We start from the raw sequence: 18,813 nt of genomic DNA on the forward strand, positions 1-18,813 counted from the left end.
TTAATTAAATAAGCAATTATTTAATTAATCCCCCTTCCAAATTTAATTGAATTCATTAGCAATTTGATTAAATTCTCTCTTTCATCTACTTATTAATAAATCTAAGGATTTATCTAATAGGTTCATTTCAATAGTCCCCTTTGAATAATTAATTCAAATTAATTAATCCTCCCCCCATTTAAATCAATTCTTCTAATCCCCTAATTAATTAAAACAAATCAATTTATGAGTTGTTGAAAATTAATTAGTCTTTTCCTATTATTTGAACTTTTAAATTCAAATTACCCACATGCCTCCTAACTTCTAACCGCCTAACCTAACCATCCCCCTAACCTAACTCATTTCACCTAACCTTGGGTTTGCCTAACCCTATCCTATCTTGCACATTCTAACCTCCTTATCCTAACCTCCTATGGTGTGGATATTCTCCCCTTGAGACACATGGCACTTTGGCCACATGTCTCCTCTCTTGGACACTTTCTCTGTTATGAGCAAGGCTCCTTGACACTTGTCACCACATAGATGACAAGTGTCCCTTCCTCCAACCTCTTCTCCAACCTCCTCCAATTTCACCCTTGATATCTTCAGACTCAATCTTGACCATTGATTCTTGTCACCTCACCCCTGGCCTTGGAAATCCTATAAATATCCCCCATTTTGGATCACAAAGGATCCCATCTCATTTTCATCTTAGGCATTGTTACTATAGGCATACCATTTGAGCATTGTTATTATAGGCAATTACATTAGCTTAATTTGATCATTTCCTAGCATAATTGTTGAATCATGTAGCTTAATCTATCTCTTTTCTAGCTTAATTGCATCATCATCAAGGCTTAATCATGCATATCATTAGCTTAATTAGACTCTTGGATCAATCTAGCATAATCAATCTCATCTAGCTTGCATATCATTATCATTTCAAGTCCTCTGTCTAGGTGTAGTCAAGTCACTGGGATTGCTTATCCAGATCTGAGAGCAAATCCATACTTGCATCTCTTAGGAGGTGATAGGTTGCTTTGTCATGGTCTATCTTTCATTTTTCTCTTATTTTCTAACCATGCTTGTAATGATTTATTGAGTGTCTGTGTTGTAGCTGTAGGTATCACACTTCACAAGCACGATAGTATCCATTTTCTCTACTAATGGATCTTTTTTAGGAATCTTTATAGGAGTGACTATATTCCTTCCTTTGCCTCTTGTTGACACACCCATCATGATGTCAGTATCATAGTTTTCACAATAATTTAGTCAAAACAACTTAAAATAATCTAAAAAATTTAACATAACTTACTTGTGCCTAGATATCACCTTTAAAAAAATCTCCAAGAAATTTGTTGACTTGTAGCCTTAGAAGCAAATTTGTTAGAAACCCTAATTTTACAATAACTGCTTGAATTTTCTTTGTATCACCTCAAATTTAGACTTTAATAGCTTCAATATTTCCTTGATCAACCCTAAAAAAATTAGATTTTTTTTCCAAATTGAGAGAGATGCACTTTATAATTTGACCTTTCAAATTAAAAAATGGCGCTATTTCTTTTCTCCTAGATAATAGATCATTCTTTGATATCACTTGTAATGAAATAAATTGCATAAAGAATATAATAAGAAATATGCTACAAATAATTGAGACTAATTAGTCACTTCAAGAGGTAAACCTCCACGATTCTTCAGTTTGAACATAATTTACAATATGATGATAAATCAACCATTAACTCTTTATATATATATATATATATATGCCATACTTATGCATTTGATGCCATTCAATAGGACTTAACTACCTATACAAGACTAAATAACTAACCATATAACTTAATTAATGGTTTTGGTAGCCAAAATTTAGCTACACATATCCCGATATAATTAAGGGGTCAACTATGTATATAGTTGCCTAAGATTAATCTAGGAGTATTAATTAATTGAAATGCATCAATTATATGTTGATATTTTGATATTGTTTAAGTTGTGATTGTCATTGATGGATACACTTATTTTTTGTATGAGTTATTCTCCACCGGTAATATGTGTTGTGTTGTTCACACCGATATTATATGCCATTGTATGTATAGTCTTTGTTTGTAGAAGACTATCGGTGTTTTGCAAAAGATGCTTATCGGTCGTAGTGGTATGAAGACCTCAAGCGGAACGAGGACCCCTAGCAATAGTTAATCTTTTTGATCAAAACATTATGTTCCAGTTTTTCAGTCTTTATTCATTAACCGATAATTGGTATACTGTGTTAAATCGGTATAATTGTAAAGTGTGATGAGTTATCATCCATGAACCCTTTAGCGGTGTTTCTGTTTCGTGTTACCAAATATGTCTAGATGCACTGTACCTAGGAAATTGTAGTCTAATCTTATTGGACCGACATGAAATCAGATTCCTATATGAGGACATCATGTCTAGGGTTTTGGAGAAGTTGATTTGTGCGAGTATTGCAGAGAAGATTAGGTTTGTGCGAAATATGTATCTCACTACAGAGGTTGTGAGTGCAAAAGATAGAAGACTGAAGTAATGTTGCAATGCATTAACAAAGAATTGTCAAGGATCTAATCAAGCATTTTGTGCTACTTTTTAGATCACTCACTTGTTGATTACTAATCTCTTCGACAAGTCTGAAACCCTTAACTAGGTAGGCCTAGCAAAGCCTATTGTAAATCCTCTAACAAGGTGGTTCATAGTTGTGGATCTAAAATCCTTTAATAGGTAGTCTTTAACAGGACTTATCTCCTAACAGAGATCTAGATTCCTAACAGGATCTGTTCAGGTGAAGAACATTGTAAGGCCTTAACCGGTCTAGTTACCATTCTGCAGATAGTTGACTTGTGATTTTTACTCACCATGGTTTTTCCCATTTGGGTTTCCACATCAAAATATCGTGTGTTATGGTGATTGTGCTTTTGTGGGTGAATGCTCTATTTTCTATTTGGCTTGTTTATGTTTTAACCAGTTTGTTGTTTAAACTACTACATCGGTCTGCTGAAAAATTGTTTAAGAGTTTGGTTAAGTGTTTAGGCATACTAATTCACCCCCCCCCCCCCCCCCCACTCTTAGTATTCATCAATTGGTATCAGAGCCAACCTTTCTATAAGTCTAACCACTTGGAAGGAGATATGGGGGAATATAGTATGAGGGAGCTCACTCACAGTCTGACTGAGTTTGAGAGAGCCTATGATGAACTCAAGACCAAGTATAAAGCCTCTTTAGCCAAGAGAAGAGAACTTGTTGAGCAATTGATGGAATTTACTGAAAATAGCTCTTTTGATGAAGTAGACATGGAGGCCCTAGTCAGAGAAGTGAAGAAACTAAATGAATCCAAAACTAACCTAAGGAGGGATTTGGAAGGATTGACTATCAGGATGAGTCAGGAGATAGAAAATAGAAGAAAAGCTGAAGATTTAGTGAAGGACAAGGAGCATGAGATCTCTAAGTTGAAACAAGAGATTGGTACCATCACCACTCATCTGCAAGAGGGTAATGAAGAAAAAGAAGAAATACAAGCAGACCTCAATGCTGCTATCTCTCAAAATGAAACCTTGATGAAAACCAATGATGCTCTTTCCAAGGAACTTGCTGAGTCAAAGGAGATACTTGCAAAGTTCAATCGGAGTGCTGCTAAATTGGAACAAAAGTTGGAATCAGTGAAGCCATTAAAGGATACCACCAGACTTGGTTTCTCTGCATATGAGGAAGGTGAAACCTTTGAAGCCAAGAGTAATGCACCAAAAGAGCAACCGATAGCTAAGAACAACAGCAAGAGCAAAGGTAAGCCAAAGTTTAAACCTGTATGCTTCAACTGTCATAAGGAAGGACATATTGCCAATGTATGTAGGAGCAAGGCTTACAATAATTTTCCTTACATGCAAAACAATGTAGCTAGAACTGGTAGATTTAATAGCCACCGTTATGCATGCAACAAGTTTGGGTATAGAGCTTTTGAGTGCAGGTCGATTATGAACAACTCTGGAAGTTATTCACCAAGATCTAAAGGAGTTGTCCCGGAACCTCCTATGAACCGGAACCCAAACCGTTACAAAACCTATGACCACTGGTCAAATGGTTATGGAGTGGCAAAGAGTTGGAGAGCAACTTGTTTGATATGTTGTGGTAGCGGTCACACTGCTACAACATGTAGAAGGAAGAATGGAAATGTGAACACCGAACCATGGAGAACACCTAGTATGGTTTGCTATCATTGCAACAAACTGGGACACACTGCTAGAGCATGCAGACTAAGAAAGAATCCATCGAGAGACATACCAGTCGACCCAGAAGGAAAGATCGATGTTGAAACCATTCAGGCAGATATGGATAAAACTTGGAAAAAGAAATCTAAAGAGAAGCCACAAGATGTACCAGTTTCCACACCCAGTGTGGAGACCCCTGAACCAGCAAACTGAGCTTCGAAAAGCTTAGGGGGAACATATCGGTAACAATGTTTCGATCCCCCAGAGTATATTGGTAAGGTGCCTTTATCGGTATTGGTTACATTTCGACCAACAGAAGAAATGAAGTGGTAAAAGGAAAAGTTAGGGTTTGTGCCCTAATGGTGATGCATTTATTATGGTAGGTAGGAGCATATTTAAAAGTGACTTACGTCATTATTTTTACTTACCTATTTTCAAAGAAGAATTTTTCTAGCTTGAATAGAGCAACAAGAGCGATTCATCTTGCATTCAAAAGAATTCAGGAAGATATCTTGCACAAGATTTTGCAGTCATTCAGAGTGGAGGTCAGAGTGGTAAAACAAGCTTTTGGAGGAGTGTGTTCTAATTCGACATCGACGAACCCTAGTTTGGAATAAAAAGGTATTTTTCATCGAATCACTCTCATCATTTGGAATTATCTAGATATGGCTTCTACATCTAAAATCCCTTCTAGTTCTATCGAACCTAAGGAATCATCTAAGTTTCTTAGGAAGAAGGTGAAATATAATGCCCTATCTCAAATTCTCGTCGGAGTCATTGTCGAAGGGGATGTTTCAAGATATATTGATTGCAAAATGGAAGACCTAGGGTCTCTAGCGATTCACTCCCAGTTGAGCCTGTTTTGTGGAGATGATAAGAAGATTAAACCTGAGTACAACGTAATTGAGAAGAAGAAATTTCACGATGCAATATATTTTCTCGAGGAATTTACAGAAGAACACATTAGGATTATTCTAAGTAGGGTTCATGGTGACAAGATGTACCTTGAGCGAACCCATGATATTACACCGGAGGCAATTCATGTCGTGACCAGTTTCTGCAATGTTGGGGAAGTCCCCGTTCTTCGCAAGATCACCAAAACTAAAGTGACAGAGTTCACCAATTCTGTGAGCGACCAACGGGCAATGACTATAAACACCATAAGAGATGACTTGGTCAAATATGTGTGCATGGTAATCGGGTATAGAGTATTTTATGCTAGCAGAATGAATCATGTTCCTACAACTACAATGCATGTCGCTTATAGGATGATCAAGGAGAATGCAGAATGTGACTTATGTACCTACATGCAAAAACAACTCATGAAGAACCTAAAGTCCATCAAAGTGGACAAAACACTGAGGTTTAAGTTCAGTCAATTGCTTGTCGGTTTGTTTTTCTATTTTCAAGGATATTTTCCAGGAGTTGGTGATGTTCAATGGTCAAGTGACCTACTGGTTTCCAGACAAATAAAGGAGAATTTGTAAGTAGTGGGATCTGCGTATCCAGAGACTCTGAACATGTATTTTGATGAGTTCAGACTAAAGATGAACCAGAGAATGAGAATATTAGGTGATCTAGTTAAAAAATATGAAGATGATATTTGTTTCACAGTCAAAATAGATCATTGCATAATGCAAGTGGTTGAGCCCAGAGAAGATGAAGTTGAGCCTATGGGCTATGAAGTGGTAAATGATATACTCACAGGGTATGCCTCTACCCTACTTGCTTCACCACAGGATCCAAAGAAGAAGAGGACTGATACTTATTCTGAGAGGATCAAATCTGTTGAAGTACCGAAGTAGAAAAAGAGGAAAGTAGTGCCATCAACATCAACACCGATTACATCTGCTACCAGTCCTAAAGTGACCAAGAGGTCACCAGCCAAAAAGAAACTGGAGGCTATTCCACCAAAGGTATTCGGAAGGAAGAGAAAAACCAGGAATAACTCACCGGATTCAAAAGACACTGAACCAAAGGTAGAAATCAAGAAGACAAGGCAATCAAGCAAGAAGACAAAGTCAACTGATAATGTACCAACAACCTCTACATCGATAAATATACATGTTGCTTCTTACCAGCCTATGACACATTTTAAAAGAATTATGAAGAATGTTAAAAGGAAAGTACTTGATGATCTAAAAGATTATTTTGATGATCTTAGCAATAGTGAAAATGATGAAGTAGAGCTAGAGGTCATTAAATATTTGTGTGATAATGATCGGTCTCCGATTGACATTAAATATGTTGTCCCTAATTCTTTATATAATTATTTGGATAATAAAAGGTGCATTGTCATTAAAAATGAGCAAGAAATTAGGGAAGAAATTTTTGCCCAATTTTTTCCTGATGCCTCTAATTCATAATTGTTTGAGATTCTTAATCGGTACAAAGGCATATTTTCCATGCGAAAAAGAAGACTTCAGCTACTCAGAGGCAAAACCTTTGAAGTGGAAAAATACACCCATCTGTAGGTTAAAGCAGATGTCAAAATGCAGAAAGTATCAGAAGCTAATTGGTTGGTTGAGCAAGAGCCTAACCTATCCACAGCCAAATTAGATGAAATCTTCGACAGTCTGGGTGAAGGAATAGCAGAACAAAATGACCCCATTGATGTTGATGCACTAGATGTTGAGGACACCACTCCAGAGAAGGAGAAAGCTGAAGAGGAGATAGTGGAGAAAGAAAAAGATGAGAAAGCGGCAAAAGAGAAACAGGAAAAAGAGAAACTAGAAAAAGAAAAAGCAGAGAAAGAGAATTTGGCAAAAGAGAAAGCGAAGAAAGAAAAACAAGAGAAAGAGCAAGACAAGAGAAAGAGAGAGCAGAGAAGGAAGATGAGAAGAAGAAGGAAGATGAGAAGAAGAAGGAAGAAGAGAAGAAGAAGGAAGAAGAGAAAAAGAAGGAAGAAGAGAGGAAGAAAGAAGAAGAGAAGAAGAGAGTGGAAGAGGAGAAAGAGAAGGCTGCCAAGGTAGCCCAGGAAAAAGAAGAAGAGGAGAAGAAAAGACAAGAGGAGATCAAGGCAAAGGAAGGAGGACAGACTCCTAAGGCAACCAGAGATCAAGCTAAGTAGGTTGATCCCACCGGTCCCACTAATTTGACTCTTGCCTGTCTTACTCAATCAGTTGATGAAAGTGAGCTACTGAGGAGCATTCAACTAGCTTAGGTTAGATTGGAAGAACTGAGGAAAAAGAAAGAACAGGATGTCATTCAATTTTCTATTGACACTCTTTCCAATCTAATCCCCAGTACTAACCTTCCCAGTACCGATTCCTCGTTGGCCAAGTGAAAACTTCTTTGCACAGTAGTAGATGATCAAGTGCAATCTTTAGAAGATGCTGCCCAGGATTCTGCAAAGAAGAAGCATGAAAAAGCTCTGAAAGTTTCATTAGTAAAGCAAATGGATGTAGATAGAGAAAAACTGCTTAAGCAGAAGGATGGTATAAGTTTAGCTATGGGTGAAGGTAACTTACTCTTGAGAAAAATCTACCAACCTCACCTATTTTGTGATGATGCTCTGAAAAAGAAGAGTCAACTCCAATCAAAGTTAAAGAAGTTTATCGACAACTTCAAATTGCCATATGATTTGTTCACAGTGTATGGACAGATTGTTCACACTCACCAGCATCAGATTGCAAAGATTGAATCAGAGATCTGCAAGCAAACTCAAGATCTACAGGAGCTCCATTTTCTTCTATTACCAAAATTGCAGGTTCTTCAGAAGTGCTTCCTGAACTTGGAGGCTATTACTGTAACACAGGAGATGAGCACTATCGATGCAATGGAAGAATTAGCCTTCCAGATGAAGACTGAGAGTGAAATTGCTACCTCACTTCTTGATTCATGGTCTTCAGACATGAAGAATTTTCTGAAAAACTTTAAATTTCTTTTTTGAGAAGTTTTACTCTTTATTGTCATGAACATATACTCTGTTTTTATGTTATGCAATATAACTTTGGAAAATTTCATAGAAAAAAAGGGGAGTGTTTGCATTACTTTGTCATTGTTGGCAAAGGGGGAGTAGTATTGAAAATTTTATGCACATACTTGTAATTTTTGCAAAGGGAGTAGTGTATATGCTTAGGGGGAGTAATTTTGATTATGACATCTGTTTTTATTTTGTAAGCACTTAGATGTCAAAAAATTCCTAAGTGTTGCCATCAATGTCAAAGGGGGAGATTGTTGGTATTTTGATAATGTTTAAGTTGTGATTGTCATTGATGGACACACACTTATTTTTTGTATGAGTTACTCTCCATCAGTGATAATGTTTAAGTTGTGATTGTCATTGATGGACACACACTTATTTTTTGTATGAGTTACTCTCCATCGATAATATGTGTTGTGTTGTTCACAACGGTATTATATGCCATTGTATGTATAGTCTTTGTTTGTAGAAGACTATCGGTGTTTTGCAGAAGATGCTTACCAGTCATAGCAGTATGAAGACCTCAAAGCGGTATGAAGATGTCAAGCGAAACGAGGACCCCTAGTGGCGGTTAATATTTTTAATCAGAACATTATGTTCCAGTCTTCCAGTCTTTATTCGTTCATCGACAATCGGTATATTGTGTTAAATTGGTATAATTGTAAAGTGTGATGAGTTATCATCCACTGACACTTCAACGGTGTTTCTATGTCGTGTTACCAAATATGTCTAGATGCACTGTACCTAGAAAATTGTAGTCTAATCTTATTGGACCGACATGAAATCAGATTCCTATATGAGGACATCATGTTTAGGGTTTTGGAGAAGTTGATATGTGCGAGTATTCTAGAGCATATTAGGTCTGTGCGAAATAGGTATCTCACTATAGATATTGTGAGTGCAAAGGATAGAAGACTGAAGTAATGCTGCAATGCATTAACAGAGAACTGTCAAGGATCTAATCAATCTTTTTGTGCTACTTTCTAGATCATTCACTTGTTGATTACTAATCTCTTCAACAAGTTTGAAACCCTTAATCGCGTAGGCCTAGCCAATCCTATTGTAAATCCTCTAACAAGGTGGTTTATAGTTGTGGATCTGAAATCCTTTAACAGGGTAGTCTTTAACAGGACTTATCTCCTAATAGAGATCTGGATTCCTAACATGATCTGTTCTGGTGAAGAACATTGTAAGGCCTTAACTGGTCTGGTTACTATTCTGCAGATAGTTGGCTTGTGAGTTTTACTCACCGTGGTTTTTCCCATTTGGGTTTCCACGTCAAAATATCTTGTGTTATGGTGATTGTGCTTCTGTGGGTGAATGCTCTATTTACTATTTGGCTTGTTTATGTTTTAACCAGTTTGTTGTTTAAACTACTACACTGGTCTGCTAAAAATTTGTTTAAGAGTTTGGTTAAGTTTTTAGGCATACTAATTCACCCCCCCTCTTAGTATTCATCATTATAATGTTTCTCATTCACATGCCTGAATCTATCATTAAAGTAATGATTTGATACTTCAAATGTTTGTGATAGAAGTTTAATTAACTATTTTGACAATACTAAATATTCTTGAATGTTGATGACAATATTTTGTAGTATTTTCACTTGAATGAGTAAATAATCTTATGATGCAAGTAAGAAGTTGAGAAAAGTAATAGAGATAGAGAGAAGAACACCTAAGATGATAGTTAGTAATTTGAGCACTAATAGTGTATGCCAATTGTTAGAGTTATCTTGTATTAGCTAATAATTATTTATTTAATTATTAGTCTATTATACTCTACGCTTAAGCTAAACTTAGGCATTTAATAATATGGTAGGTATTTAATAATTATTCTAATTATTAAATACAATTTATCCTTTTAGGATTTCTTTAGGGTTGCATATTCTCCTTTTATAAGGATTGTATTGTACTTTTTCATTTATTCCCTCTTCGAATGATAATAATTTTCTTCAGAGCCATTATTACTTTTTGTCTCCATTCTTCTCTTGTGATAGGTATTTTGCTTGCAGGTATTCTTGGGATCTTTGAAATTGTATTTCTCAGCTTCTTCATGGTATCAGAGCCTACATCTATTGCTGCTTGTTCCTGATTTTTCAGAAGATTTTTTGGAGGGTTTCAAGCTTTTTTAGAGTTTTTTTATTTGCATCTAGAGAGATTTTTGTTTCTGGGCATTTTGGGCTCAAAAAGACCTCACCGTTGAGCTCAGAACACTCCAAAAGCCCCCATTTTCATATAAAATTTGTCCAATTTGAACAACTGTGGCTATGGAATATTTTTATTTTATTTTTTTCTTTCTTGTGCACGTTTTTCGAGATGAAAAAATTAATATATATATAGGGCAATTTAATCGCTTTTCCCAAGTTGATATAGTCACCGCAACGGCCTTGGAGTTGCCGACAGTCTCCAAGACTGCCACGGGAGCCTTAGCGGTCATCGTCGGGGTTTGCAAGCACTCAACAGTCTTTAAACCGTCGGCCATCAGCGACCCCGCCACCCAGTAGCAGCTGCTGCAGGAGCTCGCTACCGCCTTTCAGGCGCCCCCCTGTTGTGCCTTTGGCCATTGTCACCCTTTGACTGCCCTTCCGGCAACCGCCCGCCCGCCCTCTTGGCCGCCTGCTGCTCTTGGCCACCCTGTTGGTCGGCCACTTGTCGACCTTTCGGCCGTCGCTTTGCCCAGACACCACCATGGAGGTTTTTTTTCTTTGAAGGCTTTTTGATAGATAGATGGTTTTTTTGTCATAACTTGGGCAAACGAAGTCAGATTTTTGAAAAGGAATAGGCATCGAAAGATCTTTTTGAGATCTCTTCAGATATGGAGGTTTGTTCTTCTATTTTTTTTCTGTTTTGATGTCTTTTTTGACGTCAAAGCTAGAAGTTCTTTTTTGCACTCCGAGAGGCATATCTTGAGCATTCAGACTCCATTTTTGGTACACAAAATATTGTTGGAAAGCTGGTTTTGTGCACTTTCTAGTGGTATGGATGTTCTTTCCAAATTTTGCTCCAGGTACATTTTATTCAGTGTTTTGCATTTATGCACTCTGGTGAATATCTTGGATGTTTTCAACTCCTAGGATCCTTTTCTTTGTGTGGGATGACTCATATTTGGCTATTATTTCTGTATTTCTAGCTTTTTGTCCTTTTTGAGCATTGTATACATCATTTTGTAAGCATTTCTTTTTTTGCAAACGCATTGAGATAAAGTGCCACTATGCCTTACATGCTTGGGATCTTGCACATCTTGTGCCTTATTGTACTTGCATTCCATTATAAAGTGCCACGGGGGGGGGGGGGGGGGGGGTTTGATGTTTTCCTTTGTTTGCCATCTACCTTTGTCAAGTGAGTGTTCCTTCCACAACACTAGCCTTTATATGTGTTTGTACTTTCTGCTGCACTCTCGTTGTTCCTGGTTCTTCGTCATGCAATTTTTCTTGGCATTTAGTTTCAGTGTACTTGTCTGTTGGTTGTTGGTTCTAATGCTTCCTTGGTTAGTTGGAGCACACTCTTTCATTCCTATTTTTAGAGGCAACCTTCCATCTTTGAGTGATCAACCCTTCAGACTTTGGTGTTTTAGCCATCTGTATCTTCGAGTTCAGTTGTTTGCTTTTGTTTGCCATTTGATTCGAGAAGTGTTATTTGAGGACACTCGTGCAGATTACAATCTTCTCTACCTTATCATCTTCTATTTCAATGGAGGTTTTTTAGATCAATAGTTATTCTTCGACAATGTTTGCAGGTTCTTCATGCTTCAATGATTCTTCGACTTTTCTTTTGTTCCTATCTTTTGGAACATTCTTGTTTGGAGGCTTCTTCAGTCCTTCACTTTTATTCCATCTCTTTTTGGAGTCGAGTTTTTTCCCACGTGTTTTTCTCTATTTCTCCGATTCATAGAGATTTGGTTGTGATTGGGTACCTCATAAGGCCTTATTGTCGGGACCCAAATTTGCCTTCATCATGTAGTTGCATTTTTTTTTGCTTCATGTATTTCCTTTTTTTAGCTACTCCCTAAGTTCATTGTAAGGGGGTGTTAGAGTTATCTTGTATTAGCTAATAATTATTTATTTAATTATTAGTCTATTATATTCTGTGCTTAAGCTAAACTTAGGCATTTAATAATATGATAGGTATTTAATAATTATTCTAATTATTAAATACACTTTATCCCTCTAGGGTTGCATATTCTCCTTTTATAAGGATTGTATTGTACTTTTTCATTTATTCTCTCTCTAAATGATAATCTTTTTCTTCAGAGCCATTATTGCTTTTTGCCTCCATTCTTCTCTTGTGACAGGTATTTTGCTTGCAGGTGTTCTTGGGATCTCTGAAGTTATATTGCTCAACTTCTTCAACAATGTATGTGATATAGATTCACAAACATAATAAATTGGAATGCATAAATACGTCAATAAATGAACATAATCCTAAGCTTGACAGAGGTTGGAATTATTTTTAAAAACAAATAAGAATTGATTCCTTGATAGTAAACCTAAAAGAAAGGCACTTGAGTTTGGGATATGTTACAAAAAATTTAAGGCAAACAACATGATGAAATATGAACAAACATAGAAAACATAGAAAAAATCCAAAGAAAGTTAAGGAAAAACTAATCTAATATAACCAAATTCGATTCTAGACTATTTCAAACACACTCAAACAAATTTTAATGAAATCTAACATCAATAAACATAATGATAACAAAACATTAAAGTGAAAATAAACTAAATTAACCTATCCACGCATAAAAAAATATGTCATAATTGTGAAGAAACATTGGAAATGGATTTGCCTTCAAAAGATCGCCATCATTTGCACTCCTTTCACATTCAATTTATTCATCATGCTCCTAGGGTTACTTACAAATAAGAATAAATGGAAATGATACAACTTATATCGACAAATAAATTTCCAAAGTACTAGTTGTAAGGAATATAGTATGGAATGCTCAAAACTAGGAGATGGGCTTCTTTGAAATCATTAAAAATGAGAAACAAGGTGCAAATTGGGGTTTTGTGTTAGAGAAAAAAGTATTGCAAGAAGCAATATTATAAGGGGATCATATTTTTGAGGTGGTATAAGGTGTGTCAATAAGCCATGTGAAACCACTACTTTTTGTAGTCATGTAATTTTGAAACTATTGATATGAAAATCAAGTTGTCACGCCACTCGTGAAATTACCATTATTGTTTTACAACCTCTAGATACACAAAAATGGTGATTTTGTCAAATTTGGGAGCAAATCAAAATTTGATAAATAAGGAAAGAAAAAAACAATGTGAATGACAATTCAAATACATGGTAAGAATGACTAGAAGGTGTATGAATGGAAAAAAAAGCCACTGAAAGTGGATTCTTTCTTGCATGTTGATGTAGTATAAAAGCATTAACAATGACTAGAAGGTGTATAAAGGCCAAAAAAAGGTCACGAGAAGTGGATTCTTCCTTGCATGATTATGCACTATAAAAGCATTTTATTGGTGAATAACCATCATAGGACTCAAGAGGTAGGCCTATGTAGATTTAGGCACATATAAGGTGTTTACCATAAGGATGCAAATATTCAAATACAATGAGTAACTGTTAGGTGTTTATATGCTCTACTAATGAGTGCAATCAAATTAAAGCCAATTGATTTCCTTCTCAAATATAAATCCAAAGGATTTTCATGGAGTGGAAAGTTAAGAAACTTGCTATAAAGAAGTTGAGATTCGAGCTCTACAAATATGCATAACTTGCTTGCGAGGGTGAGCTAACCATGTCCACTTTCCTTTTCAAGCATAAAATAAAAAAGGTTTTGGTGAAGTAGAAACTTTAGGATCTCAATACTAAAAGACCAAGATTCAAACTTGATGTGTAACTTTTTAATTTATGTATCTTTTATTTACAACCATATTCAATTTTCTTCTTGGGTAGGGGGTTTCTTGAATATTTTAGTTAGTGTTGTTGAGAATTTTTAGGAGCTTTTAAAAGTAAGTAGACTCATAGATTTATAATATTGGGGAAACTTAAAACTTTAAGCTCCAAAATTTCAAGTTGATGGTCTCATAATCATTTTTTAACAACAAAAAATGCTAAATCTACAAGTTAAACCTATAACTATATAATTAGATCTAAAATTATTGATGAAAAATTGATAAATTTTTTAATATAGAACTTGATGACTAATTCTAAGATATGTATGAGGCTTATCACACCAATTTTTTTTCTAAATAGAAAATCAAAATAATTTTTTCAATGATTAATAATTAACACTTTCAATAATGATACAATGTGATGATTAAATTGTGGTGTTACGATTCTTGCCACCAAGACTCAAGCCTCTATTGGAATGTTATTGCCAAACGTCTTGTATGTGACCTCACCTACTCATTATTTCAATAAAAAACATTTATCCATAAAAAATAAAATAAAATACTAAGAAAAATGAATTTTGGTAGAGTAGAATGTTAAAACCATTCTTAGAATGAATGATTAAATGGACGAGTTTTAATAATGTCCACAAGCCCATCAGTCTATGGCATCAAGAGTATCATTATTAAAAAAATTCAAGTTCCTTTCAATGTTGGTTCTTTGTTACAGATTATGATCAAGAAACTCGCGATTTGTGAAGGCTTACCTCCTTAAATAATTTATTTTGATTTCTCACCTTCCTTTCAATGTGAATTGTCTATTGTAGTTCATTTAAGGGCACACAAGGTTTAGAGGTGCAATGTTTGAAGGTGTGGAGGGAAGCCTTCAAGGCACTTGGTCGGGGTTCGCGAGTAGGCAAACAACGTTTGTTTCTGAAGAGCAACGAAGGGGGTCACTGTGAGTGAGTTAAAAGAAAATTGTGGAGCTTTTCCAATTTGGTGGGCTCTACACTTATCCCGACAAGAAATAGGGATATGAAATATACAGGCATATAGGTATATATCTTGTAGTGGACTCCAACATTTTTTAAAAAAAATTCATAATATTTTGGCTATCTCCAATAGACAGACAAGTATTTAGGTTTGGTCTTTATTCTTATATCGTTTCTTTACTCTTTCTTCATGGTAATGGAAACACATCCACCTTCACACATGGTAAACGAACAAGATCTTTCCAGTTGTATTGAAACAAACCTTTTAGGTCGAGTGAAATTTGCTTCTTCAATCAAGGCAGGGAAGTGGGTTTGGGACAATGTCAAGCAGTTTCAAGGTATTTTAAAATGTAGACATGCTCGTTTAAAATGGGAGCAATCAAAGAAAAAGCAGTACCAAAGGCAAAACATTTTGGCCCTTTGTAATAAATAATTTTCAGGTCAGTCTCCTAGGCAAAGAGGTCATATCAACAGGTCCAAAGGCAACAAAGACATTGATGATTCTGCCTTTTATAGTCCCTCCTCCACACCTCTCACTTGGTCATCTGATTTGTATGTGCAAGGATTATTACTGGCCAAGAGGAGGTTGGAGATTTTGGAATGCCAAGAGCAAGAAAGGGACCACAAAATCCATGATTTAACAGTGGCAAATCAAACTTTGACAGAAAGTAATAAATTTCTAAAAGAGCAATTAGCACTGTTCTTAAAAGAGCAATTACCATTGTTGCAAGAGGCTCTTTTGGTTGGGAAGAACACATGGCAAGACATGAAGGTTGCTTGGCAAGCCATGAAAGAATTTGTAGTGGAAAGTAAAGGTGATGAATTTTGAATCACCTCAGGATGTAGGTAAAGTAGTTGACCAAACAAACAATCATGGAGTGGAAAGAGAAGGTAAGGAAGGAGGTTCTTCTAAAAATCCCAAGTCTTGGACTCAAGTTATCAACAATTCTTCTAATAAAGTAGAAGAAGCAAACACCCAGGTTGATATTATGCAAGACAAAGAAGCCAAAGAAAGGCAAGTTAAAGCAACAAACATAATCATTAAGGGTGTGAAGGATCATGGGAGAAATGAACGTACTCTCGATCTAGTTAGTTAATTTTTAAAAGACAAGTTGAGTTGGCAAGGACGAATTTGCCAAGTATGGGGGGTGGGTAAGCTTAGTGACGAAAGAGAAAGACCCATTAAAATCATCATGTCAAACATATAGGACAAGCAAGCTCTTCTAGGTAAAAAGAAACTCCTAAGAGGTTCTTGCTTCTCTCTGGATGAAGATTTAACTATTAGGAAACAAGAGGAAAGGAGGGAGGCATTGCCAATAGTTAGAGTAACTAGGGATGAAGGAAAAATAACATGGTTATACAAAGGCAAAGTGGTTATTGCCTCTTTTAGGCCTCATTTCAAAATAGAACAAGTTTGTAGCAAAGAAGTGGCAGCAAATTCTTTAGTATAAAACTTACCAGCAAAGTCAGTATGGGCTGATGGGGAGGTAGACTCAACTTTGAGTCTTACGTGCCAACACAAATAGTAATCAAGACCTACCCAGGTTTCTCTAAGTCTAGTTTGTTGGAATTGTAGAAGTTACCCATGGAGACGTGGACCTAGGTTAGGGCCTATTGTGGAGGATAGAGACATTATTTGTTTCGTAGGAACTCATGAGCATGAAGGGTGGAAGACACCTTTGTTTGAAGGGTATTTGAAGTTGGTAGTGTGGAACAAGGCAATGTAGGGAATCGCAAAGGCCACAAGGGGTTTTATGATCTTAGTGAAGGAAAAAGAAGGGCATTTGATTCAGCTAAAAGGAGAAAACTTGAATAAACAATTCATTTGGTTTAAAATCGTAGTTCTAAAATGGTAATCTCATTCGAAATGCAACATGTTACTTTGCTCCACAAGTTTCAAAAACTTACAAGAATAGAGGCATTGACCACAAAGATCCTTTTGCAGCTTTAAAAAAGGATATTGCAATGTAATCTCAGCTTGGTGAAGTACTTTTGGTGAGGGATTTTAATGCTAGGACAACAAGTGAACAAGCCAAGATTCTGTGTTGTAAGGAAGATTGCAATCCTATTTGGCTTACAAAAGAAAGTATTCATCAGTGGGCTAGGGTTTCAAAAGACAAAGGTTGGAATACTTTTGGGGAGCAACTGCTTACTTTATGTGGGTCTTTAAACTTAGTCATCTGCAATGGTTTGGCTAGATGGCCGAGGTCTGACAATTTTACTTGTAATACTTATAATGGTGCAAGTGTAGTGGATTATTCCATATGCTCATATGGTTTGTGTGAAAAAATGGAGAAAGTCTTGATTGGTGAACAACTTTGGGATTTAAATTCTAATCATAAACCAATTTATTTAAGTTTCTCTTGGACTGAAAAGGAACAACTTGGAAGGAAATCCATGGGTATTCCACAATCTCCTTCAAAGGGCAGAATTTTGTTAACTCAAAATTTTTTGTAATACCTTTCAAATAGCACTTGAAAGGCTTTTTAAGGAGATAATTCCTATCCTTGGGCTTTGTAGTCTTGAGCTTATTAATATAATTCATAGGGCACTTGCTGAATGCAAAAGAGCCAAAAATAGAAAAGCTGAAACAAAATCTTTTCTAGTCAATGCTTGGTTTGATGAAGAAAGCAAAAAGGCAAGGAGAACTTTGAAATAGACAAATAATAAACAAATTAATCTCAAAGTTTACAAGTAGATTTTAAAAAAGAAAAAAGTTGAATTCATGGTCATAAGGAGGGAAGAGTTAATCTTCCTTGGAAAAAAGAACCCCAAGCTATTTTGGAAGGAACTTCAGTCAAGAAAGAAGCAAACTGAAAACACTATTACAACATCTCAATGGTTCGATTATGCAAAGCAACTTTATGAGCAGGATTCTCAAGTTGCCTCCCCCCCTTTGGTCAATACTACCACTAAGCTTTTCACCATTCAAGAGATCAAGATGGGTATTAAGAAGTTGGCTATTGGTAAAGCAAAAGACTTAGTTGAACTTGAGGGATAGTATTTAAAGTGGGGTACATAAATTCTTGCACCTCACATCACAAATAATTTCAATAACATTATTCAACAAGGGTTCCCTGCTAATAGGACAACTAGCTTAGCAATACCTTGTTTCAAGAAGGGATATTAATAATCGCTCTAATTATAGAACCATTATGATAAATCCTTTGTTTGCAAAGTTATTTGGTAGTATGATTGAAAACAAAATCAGCAAGTGGGCGGAAGAAAGTGATAAACGTGCTAAATGGTAGGCATGGTTCAAACCTAAGCATTCCACAGTTGATCATGGTATTACTCTAAGGCACACTATTGAAAAAGTTTGGGAGCAAAAAGAGGAAGTTTTTTGTTGCTTTGTGGATTTCAAAAAGGCTTTTGACATGATCCTTAAAGATAAGCTTTGGCAAAGAATGGAGGAAATAGGGGTTCCTATACATCTTAGGGCAGTTGTTCATAGGTTGTATGAAGAGGTTAAAGTAAAATCAAAACTTTGACTGACATCTCCGAAAGTTTTAGGAGTGATGTCGGGGTCAAGAAAGGGTGCTCTTTGTCCCCTACACTCTTTGGTTTATACATTGGAAAATTTGAAGAATGGTTAAACCTACAAGAAGGTGACAATGTTCATTTTGGTGAGTTTGTTATAAGGCTCCTTTTGTATGTGGATGATCTTATTTTGATTGCTAGGTTTGCTCTTGGCTTGGAAGAGCACTTACACACTCTTGAGCTTGTAGAATAGTGGGGATGCAAGTCAACATTAGCAAGACGAAAGTGATGACTTTCTCAAACAAAAGAAAGCATAACTAGCATAAATTATTTTTCGAAGGTAGTGTTCTTGAAGAAGTGGCAGATTACAAG

Source organism: Cryptomeria japonica, chromosome 9, assembly GCF_030272615.1.
Source record: "Cryptomeria japonica chromosome 9, Sugi_1.0, whole genome shotgun sequence".
NCBI lineage: Eukaryota > Viridiplantae > Streptophyta > Pinopsida > Cupressales > Cupressaceae > Cryptomeria > Cryptomeria japonica.